The following is a 16,185-nucleotide window of genomic DNA, read 5'->3' on the forward strand; positions in this document are numbered from 1 at the left end:
GCAAGGGACACTGCACATGCATTATTCCCACAATGAACACATATAACACCCCCTCACCTCGGGCAGTAAGAGAAATCACAAACAATTCTTTCAACAACAAATGTTCGACTGACCCAACTCTAAAGCAGTGTTTCAGATTACACCATAGACAGCTCACAGTATGTAAAAAACGTCCTACGGACAGTTATGCGTTATATAAATACCAAAAACACAACATAACAGGTTTACTAGCACAGGATCACATTTTACAACATTATCAGCCTGATTCATGAAGCTAAATTGCGGGCGCAATAGCTGCGAAAATGCCATTGCGCCCGCAATTTCCCAAATCGGCATTCATGAAGAAAATAACCAAAGCGCTAACCAAAGATTGCGAATTCGCTAATATATTCTCAGAATCCCTGTAGGTTTGCGCCAAAGCACGGAATTAGAGAATAAATTTAGCGAATCCGCAATACAAGCGCAATCGGAATACATGAAAATTCTCTAATAGCAAAAAAACTCAAAATCACCATTAGCGCCGCGCAAATTAAGGACAACCCAAAGCAGGTGGTAACCATAAAAGTGATTAGCGAAAATTTTGAAAAACAGTTGGCCAATCAGGAACAGGGAAAGGGCTGACCAAACACACATAAGGAGATGCAGCAGCAGCAGTTGGTGTCTCACAATGCCAGGAATGTACATGGTGGTCAGGCGGCGAAGGCTACAGCGAGCAGCACGGAGGAGACGCAGAATACAGGAGAGGATATTCCGCCAGCGGATCACCCTGCTGGGACAAACCAGGGAGCAGATCTATGCGAAGTACCGGCTAAATGGGGCCATGATAATTCAACTCATACACGACCTTGACCCCTTGATGCAGCACCCAACAAGGCGGACCAATGCTGTGCCTACACATGTACAGGTATTGTGTAGCCTGCACCTCCTGGCCTCTGGGAGCTTCCAGGGGATAGTAGCGGCTGCAGGGGGGATATCCCAGCCCACCATGTCACGCTGCCTCCGGAGTTTTGTTGACGCAATGCTCACCCAGCTACACCGACACATCAAATTCCCCACCAGCCAACAGGAACTGGACTTGACAAAGTTAAACTTCGACAATGTGGCCCATTTCCCATCTGTGATAGGATGCATAGACTGCACCCACATTGCCATCTGCCCACCAGCTGCGACGGAGTACATGTACCGGAATCGGAAGTCATACCACTCCCTTAACATACAGATGGTCTGCAATGCCAAGACTATCATAACTGACATCGTGGCCCAGTACCCAGGGAGTACCCATGACTCTTTTATATTCCGGAACAGCGGCCTCCACACACGACTGGCCAGGGGAGAATTTGGGGAAGGACACCTACTTAGTAAGTACACATTGTCAACAATTACACATTGCAATGATGTAGCTGCGCAGCACAGGCACTCACCCTCTGCTCCTCTCATTCAGGTGACAGTGGCTACGCCCTCAGGGAATACCTCCTCACCCCATACCTCAACCCGGCTACACCACAGCAACGGCGGTACAATGTTTCTCACATACGGACAAGGAATTGTATCGAACGGACATTCGGCCTACTCAAGAGCCGGTTCCGCATACTGCACAAGACAGGTGGGGCCATGTACTACAGTCCTGATGTGTGCTGCCGCATTGTGGCTGTCTGCGCAATGTTACACAACATTGCAACCAAGCGCTGGATACCAGTAGAGATCTCTGGCAGTGAGTCTGAAGGGGACGACCGTCCACCAGCACATGTGCGTCATGCACGCGGGGAGAACCCTGCTGAAGGACACAGACGGCGCAACCACATCACTATGAACAGTTTCTGAAGCCCACAATCCACTCACCCAACAATCACTCCTGCATGGCAATGTAAATAATGACAGGAGGCCCATGTATGTTGCATGAATAAATATTATTGTTAAATCCACAATAATAACGTAATGTCTACATTCATAATATTGCAGCAGTATTGCGCCATACTGCTCCTAACTAGCCACTGGACATGCTTGTATCATCAGCATTATCTAGGAAATGTTCTAGTAACTCAATTGCGCCTCCGGCGCGCAGCCCCCAAACGACGCTCTGGCTCTTCCTCTGGGACGGCACGTGTCCCTGCAGTGGGCCTGGTGCTGCGGCGTAACACGCCAACAATTGAGGCAGACAGGCTGCTGACACTGGAGGCGCACTTACTGGTGTCGTCCCTCCCCACATTGCCTTCATCAGTAGGATGGAGTGCCAGTACGGCAGTGGTGACCTGCTCCAGCACCCGTCCAACATCCTCGACACATTGTATTAGCTGCTGCTGCTGCGCCAGGCACCGTCGTGAGAGCTGGGAGGTGGCATTCCCCATTATGTAGTTTGAGCGGGTGTAGGCTGTCAGGCGCGTAAGGAGCTGCCGGTGGCGTCGGCGGGCGGAGTTGCGCTGCGATATGAGTGCAGCAGTGTTGGCCTCCATGGCTGCCATCATGCGCTCAATCCTATCACCCACATTGGCCACATTGCGGCCAATTTTGTGTAGCTGCAGCTGAATGGCCCCTTGCCGTCGTGCCTGCTGTTGGTGAATGCGTAGCATCCGGCGCTCAGTGCTCATGCCTGGCATGCGCACAGCCATCCCCCTCCTGCCGCTGTGTGATGTGCCATGGTGGCGAGCCCTGACATGCCTGCTCTGCTGGCTGCCCACAGTGGGTGTGTGCACAGTCACCACAGTTGATGCACCAGAAGTAGATGGTGCCGCTGGTGGTGGAGTTGTGGTTGGCAAAGGTGCAGCACCTGATGGTGCTGAAGCTGTTGGTCTTGCCCTGGCTGCAGGGTTAGGTGCTGCCGATGATGGTGCTGGTGCTGTTGGTGTTGCCCTGCCTGCAGGGTTAGGTGCTGCGCCGGATGGTGCTAGCGCTGTTTGTCTTGCCATGGCTGCAGGGTTAGGTGCTGCGCCGGATGGTGCTGGCGCTGTTTGTCTTGCCCTGGCTGCAGGGTTAGGTGCTGCCAATGATGGTGCTGGCGCTGTTTGTGTTGCCCTGGCTGCAGGGTTAGGTGCTGCCAATGATGGTGCTGGAGCTGTTGGTGTTGGCCTGGCTGCGGTGTGTGGTGCTACGCCTGATGGTGCAGGAGGTGTTGGTGTTGGCACCTCCTCCGCATCCTCTACTGACTCATCGATCTGCAGCATGTCGCTGTCGCTGCTGTAGTCGGCGCCACCTGTGAGGGGAATTGGACTTACATTAATAGCATGTATCTGTCACACGTACAGTTGCTACATGCATGCCGGTTGACATTCCCTGCCTGGCTTAGCGATAGCTTATTTTGGGATACGTGAGGCTGCATTGGGGTTCTTTTACATTATGGGCAGACTACATGTCCCACAATGCTTGTGGCCATGATCTAATGTGCATAGTTTGTATGACTTGGAATGTATATGGGAGGCTATAGGGCCATGACCATTGGTAGGGGACAGGGTCGCAGTCGCATGCCACTTACCTTGGCTGTCTTGGCTGGGTCGGGATGAGTCCAGGTTGGTGACACCTATGCACGCCTCTGTCTCAAGGGTGTCCTCCACGCGGTCCTCCATGGGGGTATTGGGAGGGACAGTAGGTTCTCCGCCCCCAGTACCAGATGTCTCGCCCAGCCTCTCTGCCACCCTCTCCTTGGCACGACCTCGGAGGTCATACCACCTCTTCTTGAGCTCGTCCAGTGACCTGTGTGTCACGCCCACAGCGTTCACTTTGGCTGAGATTCCTAGCCAGATGCGACGTCTCTCCATCTCTGGCACCCTCCGGGAGTCCTTTCCAAAGAGTTTTGCGTGGTTTTCAACCACTCCCTCGATGAGCTGCTCCAACTCCTGCTCGGAAAACTTGAGCTTTCTCTTGCGCCCGGTGTCACTGGGCCCTGGTGCAGACTCCTCTGACATTGCTACTGTCGCTAATGGGTGAATTGCGCAACTTTGGAGGTGTCCCGGTAGGAGCTCTCTGTTTAGCTGCAGCCTCGCGATCAGCCTCGCAGTTCAGAATGGGGGTGGGAACTGCCTGCTTCCTGGTTGTGACGTCATCACGGCGCTCGAAATGCGACTTCCCGTTGGTGCGATCTCGCTACTGGCGAGATGTCACTAATGGGGATTTGCGTGGCGCTAAATAGAGACGGAATATCTGGGTAATAGCGAATTTTCTGCGATTTTATTTTCTCGCTATCGATTTTTGCGCCCGTGTGCGATTCGCTTTAATTACTCGCTAACTATGATGAATTCCGATCTGCGCCTTTCCATTTGCGATTCGCTGTGAATCGCTAGTTGAGAGTCGCAGTTTCCTTTCTTGATGAATCAGGCTGTATATGCTAACGAAAAGCAGGCAGCACATAGGCACTGCATTACATTGAAGTGTTTGTATTGCGACTTCTTTCTTAAGTACTTCCCTCTCCTACTTCCATAAACAGCCACTGTTTCTACTTGTAAAAATGTCACAACCCAGTTCATACCTAATTAATTATTTTTTTTCGAAAAGAGGGGGGTGTTCTGCATTTCTTCAAATATCATAAATCACTTTGCATCGTATTAAATATGCCTCTGCGTGATGTACAATATTTTGACCATCCCTATATGTATACGAATGTACTGCTCTTTCAAAAGTAAAGCCACCATTGGATACTAAGTTAGTGGATTTAGAACTTTAAGTATGGTGTTTCAACTTTATAGAGAACATTTCTTAACTATTTTGATTACACTTCGAACGGGGAACATTATAGTAGGCAGCAATTCGGATATCACAACATTAATTCATTTCACTGCCTTTGTCTTTGGAGCAACCGTTATGTTATTGTGTGTATCCATACTATGATTACCTCTTTACTGCGTTATTTGATTTAGATTAATGTTGCAAGACTTTTCATCCATATCTTATTATGTTCAGAATGATTCTTCCATTTCTGACTCGAACTAATTTATTTGATTAATGAAATGAACGCAACTGGCATACCGCCCATACATCACAAGGTTACAGCCACTAATGACAGATCAGTGTGTTTTTCTAAATAAACATATATACACTTAAAAAAACAAAGATAACCAAATTCAGTAAACGTGACTCTACTTGAGGTTACATGAATATAATATTTAAGAGACCGTTTTCAGAGACCTAACACTTTTGACTCTGTTATCCAATCCACCTAGCATTTGTCAAATCAAAGATGTGGTCTTTTCCGAATATGTCTGTGGACCTTGGTAAAAAAGGGCATAATTCATAGAGGGTTTATATAAAATGCGTTTTTGTAACATTCTCTTGTATTTCTCTTCTATCTCTTCTTTCTTCTATTTCTATTCTACTCCTTTACTTCTTCTATTCTAGAACTCTGATTCTTATTTCTTCTCCACTCTTTCACTGAGTGGCGCTGCTCTGCTGTGGGTCCATATATTGAAATACTTAAGACTTTAAATAAATTTCATTACAAGACAGGAGGCTACATTATGCATTAATCTTTTTAATGCAGCTCACAGCCGCTTACATCACAAAGGTTAAGAATAGAACTAAATGACATAACAGTGTCCATAAAAGGCGTGTGCCAAGATAAATCAGCCTCTTTTGAATGCGGCTCACAACAGATAAGTAACTCCTCCCATTCCTTACTGTTGTTTTATCCAGTTTAGCCTTGTACCTTTATATGATGCCTATATCTCGATATAATGTACCTTTGCTTTAATTCTACGCTTTATTGTCATGCTTACTTACGCTTACTGGTGTTTTTCACGATTTTGTCACCTTCCTGAATTCACGGTGTGACTCCCCCACCCTCCCCTCGATCGCTGCCACTCCCCGCGATCCCCCCCTCCCACCCTCCCTCGACTTCCAATTTATGGTTGTCGATCGCGCCCCCGTCTCGGTGCGCGTCGACCCCTTTCCTTTTCGCGCGTCACGCACGCTCTCCTACCTCATCTACTGAGGCTCCCCCCCTGCTCCCACTCCGAGCGGTCCCCTGTACCTTCGGCGGCATACCGCCTTTCCACTCGTCGGACCGGCAAGCCCCGCCATCGGTCCTCGCACAATTTCACTGGCGAGGAATGGACCTTGGCAACAGCAACGCTACGCTGTGTATCTGCCCGGGTCCATTCCTCATTCTCAACTTTACAGCTCGAGCGCATCGGTTGCCGTTTTAAGGCTTTACCGACTGCGCTCCTACACGCCAACTGCTCCCTGTCTCGAATATCGCTCGCAATTCAGGTTTGGCTTAATCTTAAGTCCCCAAACCTGGCGATTGACTCTTTGGCGATTATTATTTATAATACCCTATTTAGTTAGACTAATTTAGGTCTTTGGCAAAAAATACATAGTTAGTTTAGGTCCCTGATAAAAAAAAAAAAAAAAAAAAAAAGAGAGGTGATTTATTAACTAACTCTCTAATTCTACTTAAGGGAGCTAATTCCAAACCCTGTAATCCTACTTACCTGTCATGTCCGATCTAGAATCAGACGACGCCATGGCAAGCTCCCCCAACCATAGCTCTGATAATCTCAAATCCTTCCTTCAAAAGGAGATGAGGACCTGCATGTTAAACACATTCCGTGAACTTATGTCCAATAAAAGGTCCCTCTTACCTGATGATGACACTCCAGACCTGGAAGCTGATCACTCCAAATCTACCAAAAAAATTAAACACTGTATGAATACCAGTGGAGGTCGCGCTACCTCATCCGAGATGGGAGGTCCAAGCACCTCAAAGGGCATGGGAGGTCCAAGCACCTCAAAAGGCATGGGAGGTCCAAGCACCTCAAAAGGCATGGGAGGTCCAAGCACCTCAAAGGGCATGGGAGGCCTAAGCGCCCCAAAAGGTAACGTTGCCCATAGCGGCACGGATTTAACAAGCGCCAACTCTAGTTCAGAGGAAGACGAATTCTTCCTGGATCCTGAGGACGAATTTGTCCTAGACCTTGACGAGCAGAACACCGATGAATGGGATTTTAACCCTCCCTCAGAGGCGAACTCCTCCTAATGTTAGCCTCCGTGTCTTTAATGAAATCCAGATTCTCTGGTCATGTTAATAGGAGAATCGCAAGTCTCAACCTTGGTCAAGGCTTCCTGTTTCCGTCCTCTCATTCCTCGGTACATATTGCCATGTCATCACTCTGTTGCACCATGTTTTAGCTCTTCTCTTTTTGACCTTAGATTGTGACATTTTAGCAATGTTTTCTGTGGCCAGTGAACCATCGACTTATCTTGGGGTGGTATGTCCTATTGGCACGCAGTGAAATTATTGGAAAACTTCATGAGTGACTCTTGAGGTCTGATGACTTTTTATTTAAGTTATATTGACGGTGTGCAGTAAAATGTACTAAAGCTATTTTTTTCAACATTTTCAAATTATATGCGTCCTGTACACTTGACATGTACACTTGACAACTTTAAAATACACCAGTCATGACTGTCCAGCACCTGTATTACCTTCTTCATATCATCCAAACACAATGAGAAGCCAGAATCCACCAGATTCAATGTAGCTAAATGTGTGCATGGCTTCCAGTCACAAATCTCTGCCTGAAGCTCAAGCAGTCTACTTAGGATTAGCCTGAGTGCAGCTGGCCTTTCATTGCTGCCTTAGGTGAAGTGTGAAAAACTGATCTCAGAGCAGAGGCCATGGCTTTGGGCTAGGAGGATAGTCTGGGTGAGGGACATGAACCAACTTAACCCAAGACGGGCAGCTGAGGAAGCAAATAATGCAGACAAATGTGTGCACTACCTACAGTCACCAGCACATCCACTCACACCCCAGTTTTGCCCACCTACAACTACCATTTTTTCTTCATTACTCAGGATTGGGAGCAAATCACAATCCTGTTCATAGCTGCCAGACACTGTAAGTCGGCCAGTGCCTGAATGAGAGACTTTTTTCATGAGCTTTCATGGTCAGTTTTATGGACAGAAAATGCCTTTTATTTCGTGGTCACTCCCATTTTTTGATGACTAGTTTTGTTAGTTTTTAATTCTGCACACTAGGGCACTGCTATTTAGTCCCCAGTGTATACGCTCTGACCTCAAAAAACATGATAACATTTGCTAATTGGGAAAGTTGGCCTGTTAGTGCTGCCTCTGCTAAAACGTGAAAAGCTGCTTCCAGAGCAGAGCCCATGGCTTGGGCTTGGAAGGATGGCCTAGGGAAATAATGCGACCCTGCTTATCACAAGCAGGGCAGTTGAGGGTGGTGCAGGAATTTCACTAACTTAATAGGAACCAAGGGGAGGGGTGTTCTTTTCTATTTTAGTGATAGGTGATACCTGGAGAAGAGAACTGTTTTGATCCAAGGATGCACTCCATAGAAAAGAGTTTAACTGTGTTGAATAGTTCCCTGTGGAATACTTTGGTTTATAGCAAACAGGACATGCTACAAGCCTGTAGAGGATTTACTTGTCAACTTTTTATTTATTGGTCAGGGGGTATCTAGGAATCACCCCTACCCACTGACTTGTGAACTGAAAGAAATTTGCAACTCCCCCCCTCCCAGCAAATTAGATAACACATCTAAACCTGTAGACACAGAGAAGAGGAATGAAACTGAACATGTGACCTGTGGAGAACCCAGAATGACTAGAATTGAACCCATCTCTACACAGGACTGAGAAGAGGACTCCATGGATCAATTTGCTGACCTCCTGGGTCGCTACAGGGACACTAACGTTTTGCAAGATGCCCTTTACTGGAGTATGCAGTTGGCCACTGGCAAGTGGAGTTGGACATAACTGTGCGGGTGCCCTCTGCTTGAGGAGATCCTGGACACTGAGTGATGACTCTGAGTACCTGTGAGCCTTAGAAGTGACCAAGAGGAGCTACTCCAAAATGTTTGAAAAGTTAGGACAAGAAAGATATTTGACCTCCAGAGGATTGGGACTAACTATCAAACCCTATTTGCCCACGTTTTGACCTCAGCTGGCAAGAAAATCAGGTAGGTCCTACTCAGAGCTGTATGATGTCCAAATAAAGTTTTGAGCGGTGGCTCATAACTGAGATATTCAGCTTTGGCTAGATACTGCTTCCAGGCCTATCCTCCTGGATATTTTCAAACTTAGCATTTGGCAGAAGAAGTAGTGTTTGCCGGGATGGTGGAGAGCAGTACTTTTGACATCTCGATGATACTCTGCCCACCAAATTTCTAAATGACTGTTGCCCCAGCATTCATATTTGTGCATTACAAGGACCCACTATCACAGAGGCTCTGTTCAATGTACCTAAGGTATGGTGGATGGCTGTGATCAGTTTTGACTGGGAGAATCTATCTGAACCAGGAGCTTTCCCTTTTTTTAATCAAATTCATAGTGTTTAGAAGTTTATTTGCAGTAATCTCTTCCTGCAAAAGAGATAAACCAAAAGATGTATAATCTTCCTTTTGAATCAGAGAGAAATGCTGTATAGGAGAATCAGAAGTAGAAAATAATTAATTATCAAATTTAGAATAATATTTTTTAAAACATCTAAGCTCTCAGTACCCTTAGAAAGGGCTATATTATTATCTTTTACAATAGTTTTAATTCTAATCCTTTATTTTGTAATCCTAAAATAGTGGGCTAAAGGGTTTGCCTGACTTATTTGGGCCTTCACAATATTTGCCACTAGATGTAAGCAAATAAGATGTCTCGTTCTCTACAGAGACCTCATTAAATTGAAATGTAGCCTTTAATTAACTCATCAAGACTAGACTTGGATATAGTAATATATATTTGTTCCAGTTCATTTATATTTTTTAGGATATCAAATGCTTTTTGGTTATTCAGATTATGTTATTTGGAAACATTCAAGACCTTTTAATCCCTGGCTGTTACTTTAAAAGAATCCCAAGGAATTTAGGTGAGGTGTCAGAAGTATCATTTAGAAAAAAAGTCTTGAACAAAAGTTTGAAAATGATGCGTAAACTGGGTTAATAGTTACATTAATTAACTGTGATTACAACATTTTCGCAAAAATCCTTGCCTCAAGCCTAGATGATGTTATACCCCTGCTTATTAAACCTGATCAGTCTGGTTTTATTTAGGTAGGCTTACCTCAGATAATGTTAGTATGTTCTTCCATATTCTTGCATCAGGGAAAAGATATCCTGATCCTCTGGTTGCATGATCTCTTGATGCTGAAAAAGCATTTGTTTGTATAAATTGGCAATATATGCTCAAAATCCTTCATTGGCTTGGATTCGGCCCTAAACCTATTTCGTTCATCAAGCTACTGTATTCAGGACCATGTCATTGTCTTTCTATTAATGTTTTTTTATCCCCGTACTTTAATTTGCACAGCGGTACCAGGCAAGGTTGTACCCTTTCTCCTCTTTTATTTCTTCTGTGTCTCAAACCCTTTCTTGAGTTAAATTATCAGCTTATGCAGATGATATTTTGGTCTACCTTTCGAAACCCTCAACCTCAATACCTCCCTTTTTGCAGGAGATTCATATATACTCTACAATAGCTGGCTATAAATTGAATTGCTCTAAACTGAGATTTTACCTTTAAATTCCTTATGTTACCAATTTATGTTCTCTGACACCAATTTTAAGTGGTGTCCATCTAAAATTAAATACCTAGGTGTCTGGTTCTTGCCTCCCATCCTGCAGACTCTCACCCACAATTTTAGTGCACTAAACATTTTAAGATTCAAAACAAACTCTCTTCATGATCTCCTCTCCATTTATCCTGGTGAGGTAGATTGGATCCTATAAAAATGATGAAAGTGCCTCTTATTCTTGTCTTGCTTTCTATGTTACCTTTTAAATCCCCAATTACTATTTTTACCAAATTAATTTTCTCTGTACTTAATTTCCCTGGAATAACAAACCTGCCTGTATTGCCTTATCTAAACTAATTAAACCAAAAAACGAAGGGGTTGTAGGGTTTCCTAATTTTAAACTATATCATACTGCCTTTTTAATTAGACAAATGTATGCATTAGAAAGACAAGATTCACCATACCAAGTTGGATCAATTTTGAACATTCTCTATTACATTAATTCTTTTTTTATGATATTTGTTTTATGTCCAATTGCACTTTTATTTCTAAACATCCTATCTTAAAATACCCCCAATACCCGATACATTACTATTCACAGAGGGCTCTAGTTTTATCAAACTTTTCTTGCCTCTTCTATCTGGTATCATAAATTCCTTAAGTTTCACCTTAAATCATTCAATTTCAAACACTAGAATGAGAAGGATATTCTATATGTTCACCAACTAGTATCCCATAAGATTGTTATACCCTTTACTACATTACAAGAACGCTACAAATGTATCTTCTTCTTGCTTACCCCATTACTCCCAACTATCACAGGAACTTCAATCATTCTTAATAACCAAAAACATTCCTGTGGATTCCATTCTATTTACTCCCTTGACTCCAGTATACAATTTCTCCTCTAATTCTAACCCTAAAGCTTCTTTCATATATAAACTTGTATCTGCTCCTATCTCTGATATACCAATATCCTTGATTTGAACAGCCTGGGAACAAGACCTTTCAATGTCCCTTTCGACTCCACAATGGGATGAATTATGGCACATCATTTTTACCACCTCCAGAGCTGCCAATATCATGCAATCCCTATTTTTCTTATTCAATAGAGTAGTTCATACACCTGTTTTTATCCATCAAATTAATCCCTCTACTTCTCCTCTTTGCTGTTCATGTCTTATCTCTAATGGCCCATTACGTCATCTACTATATTACTGTCCTAATGTTTTTTAAGTTTTAGAAATCTGTTTGGTCTAAATGTTCTAAGATATTTCAATGTTCAATTCATTAATCAATTCAAAATGTTTTACTTGGATCCATGTCTGTTGATGTTTATGACACCCCCTTGAAGTTGAGATCATTTGACATTTTTATTGCTCTTGCATTTAAAGTTATTCTTACTTGCTGGAAAGATAATTCTAAAGTATGTACGTTAACATGGTGAAAGGGTAAGCCCGGAAAACAATTGTTAACAGTAAAGGTAAGAAGGCACCGGGCCCGGATGGATTTCCTTTGGGTTTATTCAAGGAAGACCCAGTATTCTGGTCCACGGTACTTACTGTTGTTTTTAACTCAGTTTGCAGAGAAGGAGTCCCAAAAGCCTGGTGTTCATCTGTGATAGTGCCTGTTTTTAAAAAGGGTGATGTGAATGATCCTAGATGCTATCACCCAATATCTCCTTTGTCCTCTTCGGCCATAGTAATCGGGAGAGTTGTACTAGACCGTCTCCTGGACTGGATAAATGCAATCCAGTGGCCAAGTGAACAAGGGACTCACGTCTGAGCATACCCTGCCACACTTAGGGCGAACAAAGCGATACAAAAGGGGATGATGGACGGAGCGTTTGAACATATCAAACACTCACCCCCAGTCAACTGATCTGGGTTTAATCCATCACCATTCTTTAGTTCACTCAGCCACCCCAGTTCAGACATGGCTATATGCAAATCAGTCTGACCCTGTGCCTTGTGGGAACAGTCCAGCCCGAACTGCCAAGCCATGTCTTCCCTGGACCGGAAACAAGTATCCTGGGACCGGTTTCGGATTCACAATCCTCATCAGCCAGGCTATCTTGAATCCAGTGGCCAAGTGAACAAGGGACTCACGTCTGAGCATACCCTGCCACACTTAGGGCGAACAAAGCGATACAAAAGGGGATGATGGATGGAGCGTTTGAACAAATCAAACGCTCACCCCCAGTCAACTGATCTGGGTTTAATCCATCACCATTCTCACCACGTCTGAGCATACCCTGCCACACTTAGGGCGAACAAAGCCGGTCCAGGGAAGACATGGCTTGGCAGTTCGGGCTGGACTGTTCCCATGAGGCAACAGGGTCAGACTGATTTGCATATAGCCATGTCTGAACTGGGGTGGCTGAGTGAACTAAAGAATGGTGATGGATTAAACCCAGATCAGTTGACTGGGGGTGAGTGTTTGATTTGTTCAAACGCTCTGTCCATCATCCCCTTTTGTATCGCAATGAAATACATTTAACCTTGGAATTACAATGAAGGAACAGGCCCATGACAAGGTTTCAATCAACTCCAAAAATCAAATTATCATCTGAAAATGACATTCATTTATGTGAAATGTCTACCAAAAAATACATCAGGTTGAGTAGGTGCATAAATGTTAAAAATAGTGAAAATTATTTTAATAATTGTTAATTTTACAATAAGCTAATTCCTTTCCATATCCTAATCTTGATATGCTAGACAAACTTCTAAAGATTTTCAACAAAGAATACCAACTTGTCAGGAGGCTAAGGTCACAAGTGGCGGTAATTACACACAAGAATTACAGCAGCCCAATGCTAGATCAATACGAGAGTACATGGAACGAGAGGGTGCGAACATGGAGCTCCAAAAGGGCCGTTAGGCTGGAGTCCAGGTTCGCTGTCTAGTGTTTCAGAGTGACATCATCAGCCGAGCTCTGGTGGAGCGCACGCTGATAGAATCCTGCGCACTTCACCTGAGAACATACGGCGAAGAAGTGAATATTCCCGTCTCCTGAGTGAAATTCCTGAAGAAAATCGTAGTTTGTATCAGTGTACCAGAAGTTATTACAGAGTGTGAACCAGTCGAAGGAAAGGGCTGTAGTTATTACTGAAAGTCCGCGAGTGATAAAACGCTCGCTGTTCTGAGAGTTAGCCCCCTTTGAAGCGACCGCGGGTAATAAAAGCGGCTCGCGTTTCTGTCCGTATTACTCGCTAAGTCAGAGAGGGAGAGATAGCGAGTTTCCAGTTACCCGTTCCAAGTTCGTAGTGAGCAAATTCTGACCAAAGTCCTAGTGTTCAGAGACAAGTTTCATCGACCATTTACCAAGAGTCTGAAGAGGTCGACAACACAGTTCTAATTCGTAAGGAAGACGCCTGCAGAACGAAGAAACATGATAAGTGAACCTGAATTCTTGTTATGTCATTTTAAGGACTAAGTAATTGAAGTTGAATGATACTTACCCTAAACAGATGGCAGATGAATTCCTAGGTGCATAGTAAAGGCCGAAGAGACTTCTAAAAAGACGCATCTGAAAAGAAAAGAAAAACAAGGAATAGTTAAAGGTTTAAAGAGAGAATAATCGTAAAGGCAGAGAGCTAGCACACTATCAAGTAAGTTAAGGTTACTAGTGACATAATAGTGAGACCATGACAGGAAGAAGCGCAGATTTATGATAACAGTGTAATTACACTCTTCCAGATAAGCTAGACGATAACAAACCACCAAGAAAGACCTGAGATAGGAAGAAGAGGAGGACAGAAACAAAGTGAGTAAGAGAATAGGATAAATAGGAGTTTGAGTCTTAGATTTAACTACATATACACTAATACGATAAAACACGTTTCTATATTGCAGGGAAAAACATTAAGAGTTCTGTCAACCCAGCCTAGTTAAGAAGCTAAGAAGAGAAGGCAAATTCTTGGAAAATATATGGTAGGTGAGAGTACAGGAGGGAGGTCCAGGTCACAGGAAAAGAGTAGAACTAGAGTTAGCGTTAATTGTGCTTCTCATTACAGGGTTCTAATCTAAGATGGTCTGTCGGTCGGACTGACGAGAGTAATCCAGCCAAGAAAATCTCTTCTCTTGTTGTTTATTATTTTATCCACTCCCCCTTCTCTTTTGGGCAACGGTTTTGGAGACTAGAAAATACTGGCTCTGGATTGTTGCTCAGGGGGAATTCGGGAATCAGCATCTCTGTTCCTGTGCAGCTTCAAAGAGGTATCCTTTAACGAATCTGACACAACTCGATTTTTTTATCTGTAGCTGGAGAAGAAAATATATTTCCTGCACAATTGCGCACATGTTTTGTAGTTTCAGATTACATCAAATGGGATTCTTGTAACAGATCAGTTTTAAACTCATCCAAATGTGATAGAACTCTCTGTCATTTAATATAACCTAGTCTTTTAACATTCCATGAAATTGCAAACAAAGACATTCACATGTATACACATTATTGATTGTACCGTTAAATGCTGTATTATGATAATGAACAAAATGCTGAAATTTTAGATAATTCTAAAAGTTATGCAGATAATGAGAATAGACAGGAAGGTAGTGAAGGATCATAGAGGAAAAGATATAAGGGGAAAATAATTCAATTGAAATGATGGGAAAAATAGAGAAACATGGAGGGGAATAAACATGTAAAAAACAGTTACACTAAAAAAAATACCTACTAACAAACAAGTAAGTAGGGATGGTGGAACCACAAGAAGAGGATGCCATCACCAGGGTCCCGGCAGGTCTCGATGGGATAATGAACCAAACAACAATAAACTGGATGATATCAATACATGAAGAGCTATATCTGAGGGGGGATAACAGAAATCTATTAGTTGCTGAATAAGTTACTTAGTTGCTAAAATGATAGATAATGTGTTAATTAGTAATGCAATTAATAAATAAGAAAGAACACATCAGTCTAAATACTAAGATTGAATCTTTGATTAGATGAAAACCTCAAAATGTTCATTCAGTCTTCTCTACAGTTAACAAAAAATTATTGTAATTATCTGGATCCAGCATTTAAGATCTAAACGCAGCATGCTCTACAAGGAACAATTTTTTTTACAACCCTCAGTTGATTTGACCAGTCTTGGTAAAAGTATAAATTGGAGCCTTTACTTTTATCAGCTCTCATGACTTTGAGCAAATCTCTGCATTCTACAAAAATATTTGTGTTTCCTCTGGGTTTCCAAGAAAAAGATGAGATTTTAGAACTGTGTCCCAGGCTATGAGCTCACTGTATGTTAAGAGAACTAGAGTCTGGCAAATCAAGAATTTTAGGAAGAAAGGATTGAGAAAATGTTATGGGATCTGAAACTTCAATACCTTCTGCTAGACCATTAATGCAAAGATTGTTTCTGCAATTGCATTTTTGCGGTCCTCAGCAAGCTGCTTGAGTTGTGCAGCCTTGAACTGAAGGATCTTAATATTATTTATTTTCTCATATCACCTCAAATAAGTAAGCCCCCACCTTCCCGCCGCTGCCTCCCTGCGGCCCGTCCCCCGTGAGACCATTTGACGCCCCGCTCCCGCCTCCCAGCTGCTCCGCCCTCGCTCCGCCCCCCACTCTCCACATATGGCAGAGTGGCAAACGCGCAGCGTTGACGCGCAGCGGGCGCGCCAAAAGTAAGCCCGTCTGCGCCCGTCCGCGCCTGGACCGCGCCCAGTGCCAGGACCCCTGGCCCCCGACGACGCCAGCCCACACGACGGACCTACGACGCCGCAA

General features: G+C 43.7%; 1 long non-coding RNA gene across 1 annotated transcript in view; it reads right to left on the bottom strand.

The window, feature by feature from the left end:
* LOC144785534 (uncharacterized) overlaps window positions 1-15,264 on the bottom strand; it is a 52,388-nt gene extending 37,124 nt beyond the window's left edge. Inside the window, exons 1-2 of the long non-coding RNA XR_013601948.1 lie at window positions 15,135-15,264; window positions 13,913-13,980 (exon numbers count right to left, since the gene is read on the bottom strand). This is a non-coding gene — a long non-coding RNA (uncharacterized LOC144785534). The remainder of the gene's footprint in view (window positions 1-13,912; window positions 13,981-15,134) is intronic.
* Between the last annotated feature and the right edge of the window lie 921 nt (window positions 15,265-16,185).

This window comes from Lissotriton helveticus, chromosome 10, assembly GCF_964261635.1.
Source record: "Lissotriton helveticus chromosome 10, aLisHel1.1, whole genome shotgun sequence".
NCBI classification, from domain to species: domain Eukaryota; kingdom Metazoa; phylum Chordata; class Amphibia; order Caudata; family Salamandridae; genus Lissotriton; species Lissotriton helveticus.